The 13,721-nt window shown below is 40.3% G+C and overlaps 1 protein-coding gene across 21 annotated transcripts in view; it reads left to right on the top strand.

Moving 5' to 3' along the window:
- Window positions 1–13,721, top strand: part of SIPA1L1 (signal induced proliferation associated 1 like 1) — a 377,379-nt gene that overhangs the window by 16,154 nt on the left and 347,504 nt on the right. Inside the window, exon 2 of one of the 21 annotated variants that reach the window (XM_072839152.1) lies at window positions 8,369–8,400. The exons of the other annotated variants lie outside the window; for them this stretch is intronic. The gene's annotated coding sequence lies outside the window, so the exon portion shown is untranslated. The remainder of the gene's footprint in view (window positions 1–8,368; window positions 8,401–13,721) is intronic. 21 annotated transcript variants of the gene reach the window in all.

The following is a 13,721-nucleotide window of genomic DNA, read 5'->3' on the forward strand; positions in this document are numbered from 1 at the left end:
ATTGGCATTCATTCTTGGGTGGCAAACTGATTAACCTGCCATTTACTAATTTTTTTTCACTGTCGTAAGGCTTGTTACTGTGTTCTTTATCCAACTATTTTCATACAACTTAATTTCTTAGTTGAAAAGGAGTCACTCTCTTTTCAGTTGCTTCCTGGCATGCTCAGCCTTTGGATTTTGTTGCTTCCTAGTTATAAAATTTACAAAGGCTACTACTATTTATTGACTACCCAGTGTGCCAGGCACTTTGTGTCCCATCACTGCTAATCTTTATAACAAGCCTACAGGATAGACATTTGGATGATTCCATGTGTGGGAGCCAAGCTGTTGAGTTCTTGTTATAAATCTTCCTATATTAACTTATATTGTCGAAGCTACTGAGTTGGGAAATTGTCAAGTGCAGTCACCTGTTGGGACTAGAGTAGTTGCAGTCGTGTTTTGGCTGTGTGCATAGAATCTGTTTTCCTGTTGGAATTGCCAGAAAGTCTGTCTACATACCATAGAGTAGCTGTGACCATCACCCTATTTTTATTTATTCATTCATTCATTCATTTATTCATTCATTCATTTATTTATATTTTTAAGATTTTATTTATTCATGAGACACACACACAGAGAGAGAGAGAGAGAGAGGAGGCAGAGACATAGGCAGAGGGACAAGCAGGCCCCATGCAGGGAGCCTGATGTGGGACTGGATCCTGGGTCTCCAGGATCACACCCTGGGCTGAAGGCGGTGCTAAACCACTGAGCCACCTGGGCTGCCCCATCACCCTATTTATTTTAAACATTGTGCTGATGATGGAAGCTCTCCACTCATTTCTCCAGTGAAGGGCTGGTCTTGCTGGTAGAATTTTTAAGCATGATATTTAAAAAAAAATTTGTTTTACACACTGTTCACCCTGATGATAGAGGCTCTCCACCCATTTCTTCAATGAAAGGCTAATTTGTAATTTGTTTTAAATACTATCCACACTGATGAAAGAAGCTCTCCACCCATTTCTCCAGTGAAAGGCTAGTCATGCTGGTAGAATTTTTAAGCATGGTATGTAGTTTATCATTTATGTTGTGCCACAGCAGAGAGTTGGGGACTGTTTTTTGTATCTGCAGTGATGATCTGGATTTCCGAGAACTGTCATATGACCCATTTGGCAGTTTCTTTTCTTGTATCTCCTGTAGGACTTTGGCCTGTCAAGGTGACCTCCATAGTGCTCAGTTAATAATAGTCATAAATATCTTTTGCTGAGCTCTACCAATGAATAGGTCCTCTGCTCAGACCGCCTGATTTTATCCCAATGGATTTTCTGTGAGACAGGTATTGTCAACAGACGATAAAGCTGAGAAAGGCTAAGTGACTTGCCTAGCTTGCAGACCCTTGGATATTCGTGTTTTCCTGGAGAGTGAGGCATGGTTTGCATAGGCATTATACTATTTCTTTTCATTTCTCTCACCTCCTCCTGTTGCTGGAGGTGGTAGGTGACTGCACTTTTAGGAGGTGCATAAGAGCAAGTATCTTGGACTTTTAGAGAAGATTCTTGGTTAATATATTTATGTTCTCCCTTCCAGTGGAGTCAAGCCATTGGCTGTTGTTGAATATTCTCTCTGGCTAACTGAACTTACTGAGATATGGGAAACAACCTCATGTGGGGCTCACACCTGCTGGAGAAGTTCAAGGCCCAGGGTTGCAAATGTTTCTAGTGCAGATAGCTAGACGAAATATAAATATTTATGGTTGTGGCAAAATAAATATAAATCTTTGCAGGGTTCGTAATAGCCACAGAATTATTTTCTAGTAAGAACACTTTCACTTTACTTCCCACTGAAGGCAAGATAGGAAACGTGAGAAATGTATTTTCTGGGTGAAATACTTTCTTTCTCATCTTTCAGTATGGGTTCTGCTGTGAAGTTGTCATCCTGTCATTGACTTCCGCCTATTGCCCTAAAATTATCATACTGTCATCAAGTCAGCATCTGCTTTGTTTTGAAATAAGTGGGTTTTAGGAGCCAGGAGGCATGTTAGCGATGTATAGATTTTTAAAGAGGTTAATAGAATTGAAGTTATTTGAAAATATAAAAACAGGTATAAGGTCAGTCCTGGCAAACAGGTGTGCTCCTAGGAATCACACATTCAGTTGATCAAACAGAATTTGAAGTCACTAGTAAAAGCTAATTTAGGTAACTTTGATCATGGTGAAAAAGGAAAACATTTTTACTACCTTAACTTTTCTGTTGACTTGTTGGCTTTGTATGTTTATTGAATCCAGTATACTCTTCTTTAAACTTTATGTTCAGGTCATTTCTCCAAACCTAATATTTGATAATTCTCTTTCATGTTAAAACAGTCCTTAAAACTTTTGCTTTAGTTTATTGGATAAGGATTTTTGGTGGAGTGATAACATAGCTGGGGTGGTTTTATCTTAATCCCCTGTTTGCTTTTGTATATTGGCTTTTTATTTAATCTTAAAAACAGAGATCAATTTTAAAGAGTGCTCTTTAACTTTGGTAGCTGAGCATGGTAGTAGAGTAGGGTGGTGATGTGCCCTCTAAATGGGGCAGAGAGCATTGGGGTTATTTAATGAATCCAGTTTCTGGGGTGCTTACTTACTTTATTTATTTATTTTAAAGATTTTATTTATTTATTCATGAGAGACACACATAGAGGAGAGAAAGAGGCAGAGACACAGGCAGAGGGAGAAGCAGGCTCCATGAAGGGAGCCCGACGTGGGACTTGATCCCGGGTCTTCAGGATCAGGCCCTGGGCTTGGGCTGAAGGCGGCGCTGAACCGCTGAGCACCCGGGCTGCCCTGGGGTGCTTATTTAGAGCCAGACACCAGAGTACCTCAGGTGTACTGGCCATCCTCTTCTTGGTTTACCTCTGCAGCAGTGAATCACCTTTTTGGGTTATAGACTTTTCATGTTTAACTGCTTTGGTTTTTTTGAAAGCTGTCTTTTTTTTTTTTTTTTTTTAAAGATTTTATTTATTTATTCATGAGAGGCAGACACACAGAGAGAGGCAGAGACACTGGCAGAGGGAGAAGCAGGCTCCATGCAGGGAGCCTGACACTGGACCCGATTCCGGGTCTCCAGGATCACGTCCTGGGCTGAAGGTGTCGCTAAACCGCTGAGCCCTCCGGGCTGCCCGAAAGCTGGCTCTTTAATAATGATCTATAACTATGATAAGGACATGCCACACTCATACCTTGGTCCACCCACCATTGGTTCAGAAAGCCTGTTTTTTAATATTACCAGAATAATCCTCATTCACTCAACAGACACTCACTGAACTGTTTTGTGTCAGGCATCTGCTGTGAATGAGATGCTGTGCTGAGTGTTGTGCAGAGGATTTAGCAGGCCTGTTCTCAAGATGCTTCCAGCTCTCCAGGGAGTTGGGAAGAAGAGAGATAGATGTCTAGCAGGAGACGCAGGAGATCATTTAAATGCATTGGCTTTTCTTTCCTTTTCTCTTTCTTTTTTTGTATTAGGAAGGCACTGCATAAGGATTTTGTTTGTTTGTTTTTTTAGATTTAGAGAATACCAGAAAGTATGAAGAAGAAGAAAAAAAGTTCTCCATTATTTTACCGCCCAGTAATAACTAACTACAATTATTGTTTTCGGTTTCCTGTCTTTTAAAAATGGCTTCTGAAAACAAGCAAAAGGGGCTTGAGGGTGAAATCTGATGGCGGAGAAGGAAGAAGCCCTGGAAAGACTGCAGCATTTTCCACCGTGGGCTTCTGGCTGGAGGCGCAGCAGCCCTGGGGGCCGGGTGTCTGCTATTCCTCAGGAAGATGCCATTGAGAGGGAAACAAAACTGAGAGCAGCTTTGACCTTAGGTCTCTGTGAATAGTTTGAGTTGCAAGCTGAGTTGTGTTCTGAAACTTTGTAAGATAGTTGTTGGCCTTCTGGATGCTTTTCTCAAACGCTGATTTTATTTTAACCTGTCGGATATGAGCAGAGCCAGCAGTCAAGGACAGGGTGTGAGAGCTGATTTGCAAATTACAGCGTGTCCACTGTGTGCTCCTGGTTTAAGGCCACGAAGTTACAACAGAAGGAGCAGAAAAACAAAACAAAACAAAACAAAAAAGGCATTAAGAAAGAAACAGTTTTATTTTTGAGAGTCTGTTGTGTACTAGTACTTTTTTGGATATATTGTCTCATTCAATTTTCAAAGCCAACTTTTGAGGAAGGAATTTCCCTCCTTTTTACCGTTTAGATTTAGAATATGGGTACAGACACTAAGTTGCATTCGCATGTTACACAGTGTTTCTTGGTAAGTGGAAGCAGCACATGCAGGCTTTGGGAGGAGACCTGGTTTCCACCCCACCACTGGGGCCTCAGGCGGTTCCTCAACCTTTTCCCTCTTTTTTTTTTCTTTAAGATTTTATTTATTTATTCACAAGAGACTCAGAGAGAGAAAGAGAGAGGCAGAAACATAGGCAGAGGGAGAAGCTGACTCTCTGCGGGACTCTGATGCAGGACTCAATCCCAGGACACTGGGATGAGGACTTAAGCTGAAGGCAGACTCTGAGCCACTCTGGTGCCCCTCTTCCCTCTTTTTAAAAAGGGGACAGTGATGATGCTTTCATTCACAAGGTTATTGTCAAGAAGAAATGAGACGATGTATGTCATGCCCTCCCCACATTTTGGGTTTGGTACCAATAGATGGAAACTCTAATAGTAATAATAATAATAATAATAATAATAATAATTACTATTATTATTAGAGTTGGGACAAGCAGGCTCTCCCCTGAGTGGGGAACCTGATGTAGGCTTGATACCAGGACCCTGAGGATCGTGACCTGAGCTGAAGGCAGACATTAGACTGATTAATAATATAATAATAATAATAATTATTATTTTTAAGTAGGCTCCACATCCAGCATGGAGCCCAGTGCGGGGCTTGAACTCATGATCATGAGGTCAAGACCTGAGTTCAGATTAAAAGCTGGGTGCTCAACCCACTAAGCTACCCAGGCGCCCCTGGGAACTCTCATTATGATGGCAGTTGTATGGCAGCAGGTACAGGGTCTGGCACATAATAGATACTCAGCCTAATCCATGTCAACTGCCCGTTTTCCCTTCTTGCAAACTCTCCCAGCTTTCCAGCAAGCCCTGGTTTCTTTCCCTTGGGTTTTTAAAGACTCTGATGGAAAAATGTATTTCATTTGGGCTATAATTATGGGTTCTTGGAGATAATAAATTTTGTCTACGTTACATGGGAACATCCCATCTCATCCTGGTTATCTTTGAAAGGTTATCCTGAGCATTTTCCCCCAGGTGTCAGATGGAGGACAGCTAGGGGTAGGAAAGCCAAGAGCTCAGATGAAGGAGAGGTCAGGGGGCAAAGAGGGAGGAATCAACCTGGGTTATCTTCTCAGCTTAATTCACTCCCCTGCTGGCCTCCGCAAGGGCTGCGCCAAGGCCAAGTATGGCTGGGATTTGTCACTGAGAAGAGGTTAAGAGGGCAGGATGGGTGCTTATGTAGGACGTACTTTTTTCTCCTTGTGTATTCATACTTTCTCGTTCACAGACTCAATCAAGACTTTGTTGAAGCTCTCCCATTCAGGTCATTGTCAGTCCTTGGGACTCAAAGGGCGCATCCCTTCTCATGAAAGTAAGCTAGGTTGACATACGGTTAACAGAAAATTACAAGTCACTTATTCAGTGCCAGGATAGAGAGAACCTGGCAGAGCTTTGTCAGAATATGTTAATGTTATTTTTCTGTGTTTGCTTCTCCTGTTAGACCTTGAAGGCCAGGACTGTGTCTTTTGCAATTTCGTATTCCTAGAGCCTAATCTTTCAGGCATCCCTGAATAAATATGTATAAGTTCAAAGCTGGCACAAGGATAAGTTAGTTTATAAATGGTGCATTTCAACTATCTGTATATTTGTGGAAATCTCAACCTGATAAATGGAGACATCTGATAAGTCCTTGGTCTACTTTTAGAAGGTAGAAGATGAAAGTTATGACTCACTGATTCATGCTAAGAACTTTGGGTAAAAGTGGCTTCCATTTCTACATGATGGAAGAGCCTTACAGCCTAGATTTTTAGAAGGAGAGTTCACAAAGCTCAGAGAAAGGATAGGGTACCTCCAAGGCCAGCAGAACTATAAAAAGGAGTATGGTTTCATCCAGATGGATGGGAAGCTCCAAGAAACAAAAGTTGTGATTGTAGATTCCAAATCACTCTGATAAGCAAAAATGGATCCGGCTTCTGTAGAAGGCAGCACAGCTGTTTGGGGCCATTGCAAAAGAAGCCAGATTTTAAAAAAATAACAGCTTTATTGATATATAATTCACATACCATAATTAGCCCATTGAAAATGCACAATTCACTGGTTTTTAGGATATTCACAGCTTTGTGCAACCACCATCATAGTCAGTATGACAACATTTTCATCACTTCAAAAAGAAACTTAAGCCCTTTAGCTCTTGCCCACCTTTCCACCCCCAGCCCTGCTGATCCCTTCAGACCTAAGCAAGCACTACTCTTGCTTACCTATTCTGAATGTTTCATATAAATGGAATCCTATAGCATGTGGTCTTTTGTGTCTGGCTTCTTTGAGTTAGCATAATGTTTTCAAGGACCATCCATGTTGTAGTATTACCGAGTTATATTCCATTGTATGGTTATACACTATTTTGTATATCCATCATTTGATGAACATTGGGGTTATTTTCACTTTTTGTGTATTAAGAAGAATGTTACTGTTCATGTGTACTTTTTTGTGTGCACATGTCTTCATCTCTCTTGGGTGCATACCTATCAGTGGAATTACTGGCGACTTTAGTAACCATATGTATAAGCTGTCAGACTTTCCAAAGTAGCTGTACTGCCACATTCCCAATGGCAGTGTGTGAAGACTCCTGTTTGTCCACATTCTTGCCAACACTTGTTGGCAACACTTGTTGGTGTACTGTTTGGTGTTTTTATTTTAGCAGTCCTCATGGGTGTGGAGTGGAATTTCATTATGGCTTTGATTTGCATTTCCATAATGACTAATGATATTGATCATCATTCATGTGTTTATTGGTCATTGTATATCTTCTTTGGAGAAATGTCTGTTCAGATCTTCTGCCCATTTTAAAATTGAGTTGTAGGTCTTTTTATTGTTGAGTCTTTTTTTTTTTTTTTTTTTTTAAGATTTTATTTGAGAGAGAGAGAAAACACAAGTAGGGGGAGGGGCAGAGAGAGAATTGGGACAAGCAGACTTCCCACTGGGCAGGAAGCCTGATGTGGGCTCCATCCCAGGACCCTGAGGATCATGACCTGGCCTAAGGCAGACGTTTACCTGACGGAGCCACCCAGTTGCCCCTTTCCTGTTGAGTCATAAGAGTTGTTTATATACCCTAGATCCAAATCTTTTAACAGAAATGATTTGAAAAAGTTTTCTGCTATTCTGTGGATTGTTTCTACTTTCTTAGGAAGGCAGTTTTTAAGTGGTGTACAAAAGAAAGGGGTACATAGTAGTAAGCATTCAAACAAAAGAACAGCCTGAAGAACAAAAAATATTAGAAAGGTTATATCTAGGATGACCCATGACCTGGAGAGAAGGATTTGAAATTACCATAGTGATCTAAGAAAACTTTTTGTAAATATAACACGCATCAAGTGCATTGTAAAGATAGAACTTAATAAATCATCAGTAGATGAAGACATGTGTGTAATCACTGTGCAGGGTTGAAAAAGAGAACATTACAAGCCCCCTGAAGCCTTCTCATACACCTTTGCCATCACTAGCCTTGTTCTCCAAAGGTAACCACTCTTTACTTCCTAACATCATAGATTTGTTTTTACATATTTTTGAAATTTGTAGAAATGGGATCGCAAAGCATCTTTTTATTTGTGCCTGGTTTCTTTTGTTTAACGTGTAAAATTTCTTCATATGTTGTTTATAGCTGCAGTTCTTTTTTATTGCTCTATAGTTTTCCAGTGTATGGATATACAGATATTTATATGTTCTGCTCTTCATTGGCATTTGGGTTTCAGTTTTTGATCTTTGGCTATTAGGTCCTTTGAGGTGCATGTGGGCATGCATTTCTGTTGGGTATATGTCTAAGAGTGGACTTGCTGTGTCATAAAGTATATTTGTGTTCAGCTTTAATAAAGATTAGGTATATGCAAATTAGTTTTCAGTCTATACAAGGTGAGGAAGAAGAATGAAGCTAGACTCACTTTACTATTAAAAGAGGGAGTGCAAAGCCATTCACTCCTCCTATCTTCCCTAGCAAAGAGTGGTTTTCAGACCGAGAAAGGTAGAATACAAAAGATGCAGTAAAGTGAGAGCATTCTCACTCAGTTCAAGTAGGTAAAAATCTCCAGGCTGAAATGAGTTGTTTCCTAGGATACTGAAAACTGCAATTATTTTCCAGGAACCCGGTTGGAAACTTCAAGAAATGAGAAGGTGAGAGAAGCTTCTGAAATCAGTGTTTTTGTTTTCTAAAGAAAGAAAAATGGATTGAGTTGCATGTGAATTTCTGGCAGAAATTGAATCTAGGTTTAAACAGGTGATTTGATAACCCTGAGAGAAAGAGGTAGTAGTTATCTGGATCCAGCATGATTTCTGTCATTCCAAAAATATTTATTAGGCTTCCAATTCTCATAGGTTCCTGGTACTCCTGGTGCTAGGAATACAAAGATGAATGTCAAGCCCCCTATTTAGGATATCAGCCTGTAGCAAGTATTCTTAGTGCATTTCCTTGCATGCATCTTTTCAGTGGCTCAACTCTGGGGGAAAACGGACCCATCCTGATGAGCAAGTATTACCAAATGTATGCAGAGTGCCTGTGAAGCTGGTTATGAGGTGCTTTGTGACCCTGGGAAGGAGAGGGAAAGAAGAGGAAGTCTTTGTTGCTTCTAAAATAGGAAGATACTAAGGGCTGAGGGAATGAGATGGGTGGGCAAGTATGAGCTGGCATGGGCATAAGAGCATTTCTGCTATCCTGGGCAAAGTGATTATGAAAAACTTTCTAGAAACGAGAAGATGTGGCTGGCCAGTGATTGGCCTTGCAGTGAAAAATCCTTGCAGATCATGCCGAGGAGTTGGGACTTTTATCTCATAGGCTGGAGAAGCTCCAGAAAGATTTAAAATATCCTGGGAGCCACAGATCAGATTTGCATTTAAACAGTTTGGTAGTAATGTGGAAAATAAAAAGTACTAATCTGAACCTAGGGCAAGGGGAACCTCCTACAAGAGTCAAGGTAGGGCGGATGCAGGCCAGGAGGCCAAGAATAGGAACAGATTCTTAGAGGGATTTAGGAGAGACTGAAATAAGTCATTTTGTGCTAATCTTGTGTTCTTTTTAAAAATAGATTTTAAGAAGGTTAGATAGATTACTAGCTAAGGGACAGCTTTTGAATTCAAGAAAGTGTCTAGTTTAACAGAATGCTGTCCTTATGAACGAGATGGAAAATAAATCTGGGTATTTGGTGGGTTTCTCGCTTGTTGGAGAAGTATACTTTAAAAATAGTAGTTTTAATGGATTAGTGTCAGCTGGAAGGGAAGCCTTTCCTACTGTGCTGTTGAACTCTGTACTTCCCTGGGTTACAACTTTTATCTTTTTTTTTTTTTTTTAAAAGTAGGCTCCACACCCAACATGGGGCTTGAACTCACAGTCCTGAGATCAAGAGTAACACGCCTGAGGCAGTCAGTGGAGTGTACAACTCTTGATCTCAGCGCCATAACTTTTATCTTTTACTGAAATGGTTTTATTGTTGACAAATGTCCAAGTGAAGCAAAATTAGAAAGGTAAGGTGGTGTAGTTGATAGAAGTGGGGTTTTAAAATACACACATTCAAGGAAGTGAAATTGAGGGGGCCCAGGAATTTTATTCTTTAATATTTGAAGTGTGATATACATTAGTACATAAATAGACATATAGTATATTTGTGGTATTACAATTTCATGGGGAAGTGTGATTAAGGAAAATGTCCAAAAAGTCTCCTTGGGGACTGATTTAAAAAAAAAAAAAGGTTGAGAAACACTGCCTTAAAAGAATTCAAGCATTGGGGCTCAGTCGGAGGAGCATGCGACTCTTGATCTTGGAGTTGATGAGGTTTTGGAATATAGGTGAGATCTGGAGCTGATGACCAAGAAAGAATTCTTGAGACGTTTTTGGTGCAAAATGATGATTTTATTAAAGCACAGAGACAGGACCTGTGGGCAGGAAGAGCTGCTGCCCGGGGCCTGTGAGGGGTAGCTGATTATATACCTGGGAGTTGGGAGGGGTTTGAGGATACACTCAAAGGAATTTTGGAAGCAAGGTTCCAGGAGCTTGAGGGGGCTAGTTATTTTTGGGAAAAGGTCACTTACTACGCCTAATAAAACCTGAGTCATGAGACCCTGCAGATGTGTATCGGTGGCCTGTGTGCTTGGAGGATGATTGCCAACAGGTACCTTGGGGGTTTAGAGATAAAGGAAATTTCTAAAGGAATTTTTATATCTTGAAGTAGACTCACAGGATCCCCAGGGGTCAGGCTAAGATTGCATTTTGCCCTTAGCAAAGTATAAACATTGAGGCAGTTGAGTCCAGAGAAGGAATGTCCCTCTGCCTGTTTCAAGGACTTGTCCTGTGCTGCCCCAGACTCCTGCCCTGTCCTCAGCTAGCCCTGTGTTTCCCCATCAGGGTTGTGGGTTCAAGCCCCCACTGGGCATAGACATACTTAAAAATAATAAAATCCTTAACAAAAGATAAAAAAATTCAAGGGTTGGAATGAAGAGCTAAAACTTGCTCTTGGGATCAGGGAGAGAGACCCCCCAAAATGTCTACATTTAGGTCCAGAAGCCAAAGACCCCAGTATAAGATGGGACTATTTCTTGATTTATGTGTTTATGTGAACAACAACAAAAAATTGAATAGAGATAAGTTTCTTTGTTATGTTTATTTGACCTTAAAACTCAGTATGAGTCCATAGGGTAGATTTTGCTAAGAAAGAAGTTAATGCAGCCTTAGGTTTCATTTATAAATATGGATGTTACAGAACTTAGAGTGTTAGTGTTGTACCCCAAACTGGCCAGAACCTGATCTGGAAATAGGAAAAATGGGAGCATCCAGCGAGTGATCAGGCAAATGAGAAGTCTGGGAACCATGTGGAGAAGTATGAAGCCAGAACAGAACAGAACTGGCTTCTTGTTGAGCATACCCTGCTTACTGGGGGAGTAAATTCTCCAGTAAGGGAATTTACTCCAATCCACGAGCATAATTGCATTGGGCAAGGCTGTGTAATTAACACATGAATTAAATCAGTGTTTATTAAGTGCCTCCTATCGATGCTGGCATTGTTCTAGGCACCGGAGACTCAGTAGTGTGTACTCAGCAGAGTGGACAAAACAGTTGTGCTCATTGAACTTTGAGTTTAGTGTGTGGAGATAGACAGTAAGCAAGGTAAGTTTGTAAAATCTATCTGGTATGTAAAATAGACAATATTGAGATATTGGCAAGTGCTAAAGAGGAAAAATAAGGGGGAGGGCGGAAAGGATATGGAATACTCAGCAGTGGTAGACATAGTCATGAAGCCAGGCCAGAGAAAGCCTTACTGAGAAGGTTATTAAAAACAAAACAATATTTTGTGTTAATAGTATAAAAAACATATAGAAGAGTGCAAAAAGCACAAGTGTGCAGTGGGATGAGTTTTTATAGTGAATACATTTTTGTAATCGGCACTCAGATTAGTAGACCATTACTAGCCCCTGGGGCTCCTGAGTAGTTCAGTCTGTTGAGTGTCTGCCTTTGGCCCAGGTCATATCCCAGGGTCCTGGGATTGAGCCCCACATCGAGCTTCCTGCTCAGCGGGGAACCTGCTTCTTCCTCTCCCTCTCCCTGCCACTCCCCCTGCTTGTGCTCTCTCTCACACACACTCTCTCTCTAATAAATAAAATCTTTTTTTAAAAAAAGAATATTACTAGCTCCTCAGAAGGCTCAGTCACCCTTTCCCAAAGTACTACTCCTTGACTACTAATTCCATAGTTTGTGAGCTTTATATTAATGCAGTCATATGTAATATATTCTTTTGTTCCCGACTTCTTGCATTCAACATGGTATTTGTGAGATTCATCCATGTTCTTACAAGTATTTGTAGTTCATTCAATTTTTGTTGCTGTAGGGCATTCCATTGTATGATGACACCATGGTTGTTTCCTGTCCTTGGCAAGTGAATAGTGCTGCCTTTTCTGTGTATGTCTTTTTGGTGGGGATATAATTAGAAGTGGACTTGCTGGGTCATGGGGTATATGTATATTCATTTTAGTAGATACTGAGAAACAGCTTTCCAAAATGGTTATCCATCAGCACCGTATGGGAGCTCCACATTCTTGGCAACACTTTGTATTGCCTGCCATTTAACTGTTGCTGTTCTGGTGGGTGTTAGAGGTGTTTATTCATGGCTTTAATTTGTATTTCCCTGTAGACTAAGGCAGTTGAGGACTTTTTCATACTTTTTTTTTTTATAAAGATTTTATTTATTTATGATTTCACTTATATGTGGAATTTAAGAAACAAAAACAGAGGATGATAGGAGAAGGAAGAGAAAACAAAATATGCTAAAATCAGAGAGAGATAAGCCATAAGAGACTCTTAACTATAGGAAACAAACTGAGGGTTACTGGAGGGGAGGTGGGAAGGGGATAGGGTAACAGGGTGATGGGCATTAAGGAGGGCACGTGATGTAATGAGTACTGGGTGTTATATGCAACAGATGAATCACAAAACTCTACCTCTGAAACTAGTAATATATATGTTAATTAATTGAATTTAAATTAAAAAATTTTAAAAAATTCAGCATTTCATAAAGAAAGGCTATTTGAATACCAAATGAGTAGAAAGGACATAGTCTCAGAATAAAGAGCGACCCTTTAAATTGGATACATTTAGCTAGCTTTATGAAATACTCATGAACAATTTTTTCCCCCTCATTTCTCTGAGGACCTACAATTGCAGGTATGGTTTTGCAGACTAGCTTTGAGAATCACTCATCTGCAACATTACATATGTGTTTTTGACTTTGATACTGTTAATGAATGAGCATCATATCTATCCTTAAACCTGCAGTGGATTGAGGTTAGAGTCTAAATATGAGAAACCATAAAAAACCTCCAAAGTAGGCTATGTGTCATTTCTAGCCCAGAAATACTTCATTTCTTAAAAAAAGAGAGAGAGAGAGAGCCAGATGCATCTCAAGGACACATATGGTACACGTGTAATCATAGTAAAGCTCCATACTCATCTTAGTAACTTCCTTGCCTAGAAGCTCCATGAAATTATTGTTCCTAAAATTTTGTTTTGAAGAAGCCAAGCTCTGAGTTTTCTTTAGCAACTTGATTTGCCTTGTCCTTAGGGAAAAATACAGTTATTTTTGACTTTTGTGGATTCCCATTCTCCCCACCACCAGTGTTAAAGCTAAATGTGCTGCCGAGTATTTGATAAAAGTGATTTGGGGCAGCAGGAGGGGGAGGTGGTGCTGCAGTAAGGAAGCTGGAATTGTTCTGAGTGCCTGGGACCCTGGGCAAGATTGGCACTAACATTGGTAGACATGTCTGGAGTCTCTGTTGATGCATACTTGTGCTTTCCTTTGAATTGAATACCCGCTTTCTATTTGGCAGAGTGCTGAGTCGTCTTCTGAGTATCAGTGTCATTAATTGGCTTCAGAAGTGTGTAAGTGATCTTTTTCTACAGAAGTTTGGCCTTTGAGTATTACCTGAGAAATATTTTTGTGATGTTTGATAGTACA

This window comes from Canis lupus, chromosome 9 (assembly GCF_048164855.1).
Source record: "Canis lupus baileyi chromosome 9, mCanLup2.hap1, whole genome shotgun sequence".
In the NCBI taxonomy this organism is placed as follows: domain Eukaryota; kingdom Metazoa; phylum Chordata; class Mammalia; order Carnivora; family Canidae; genus Canis; species Canis lupus.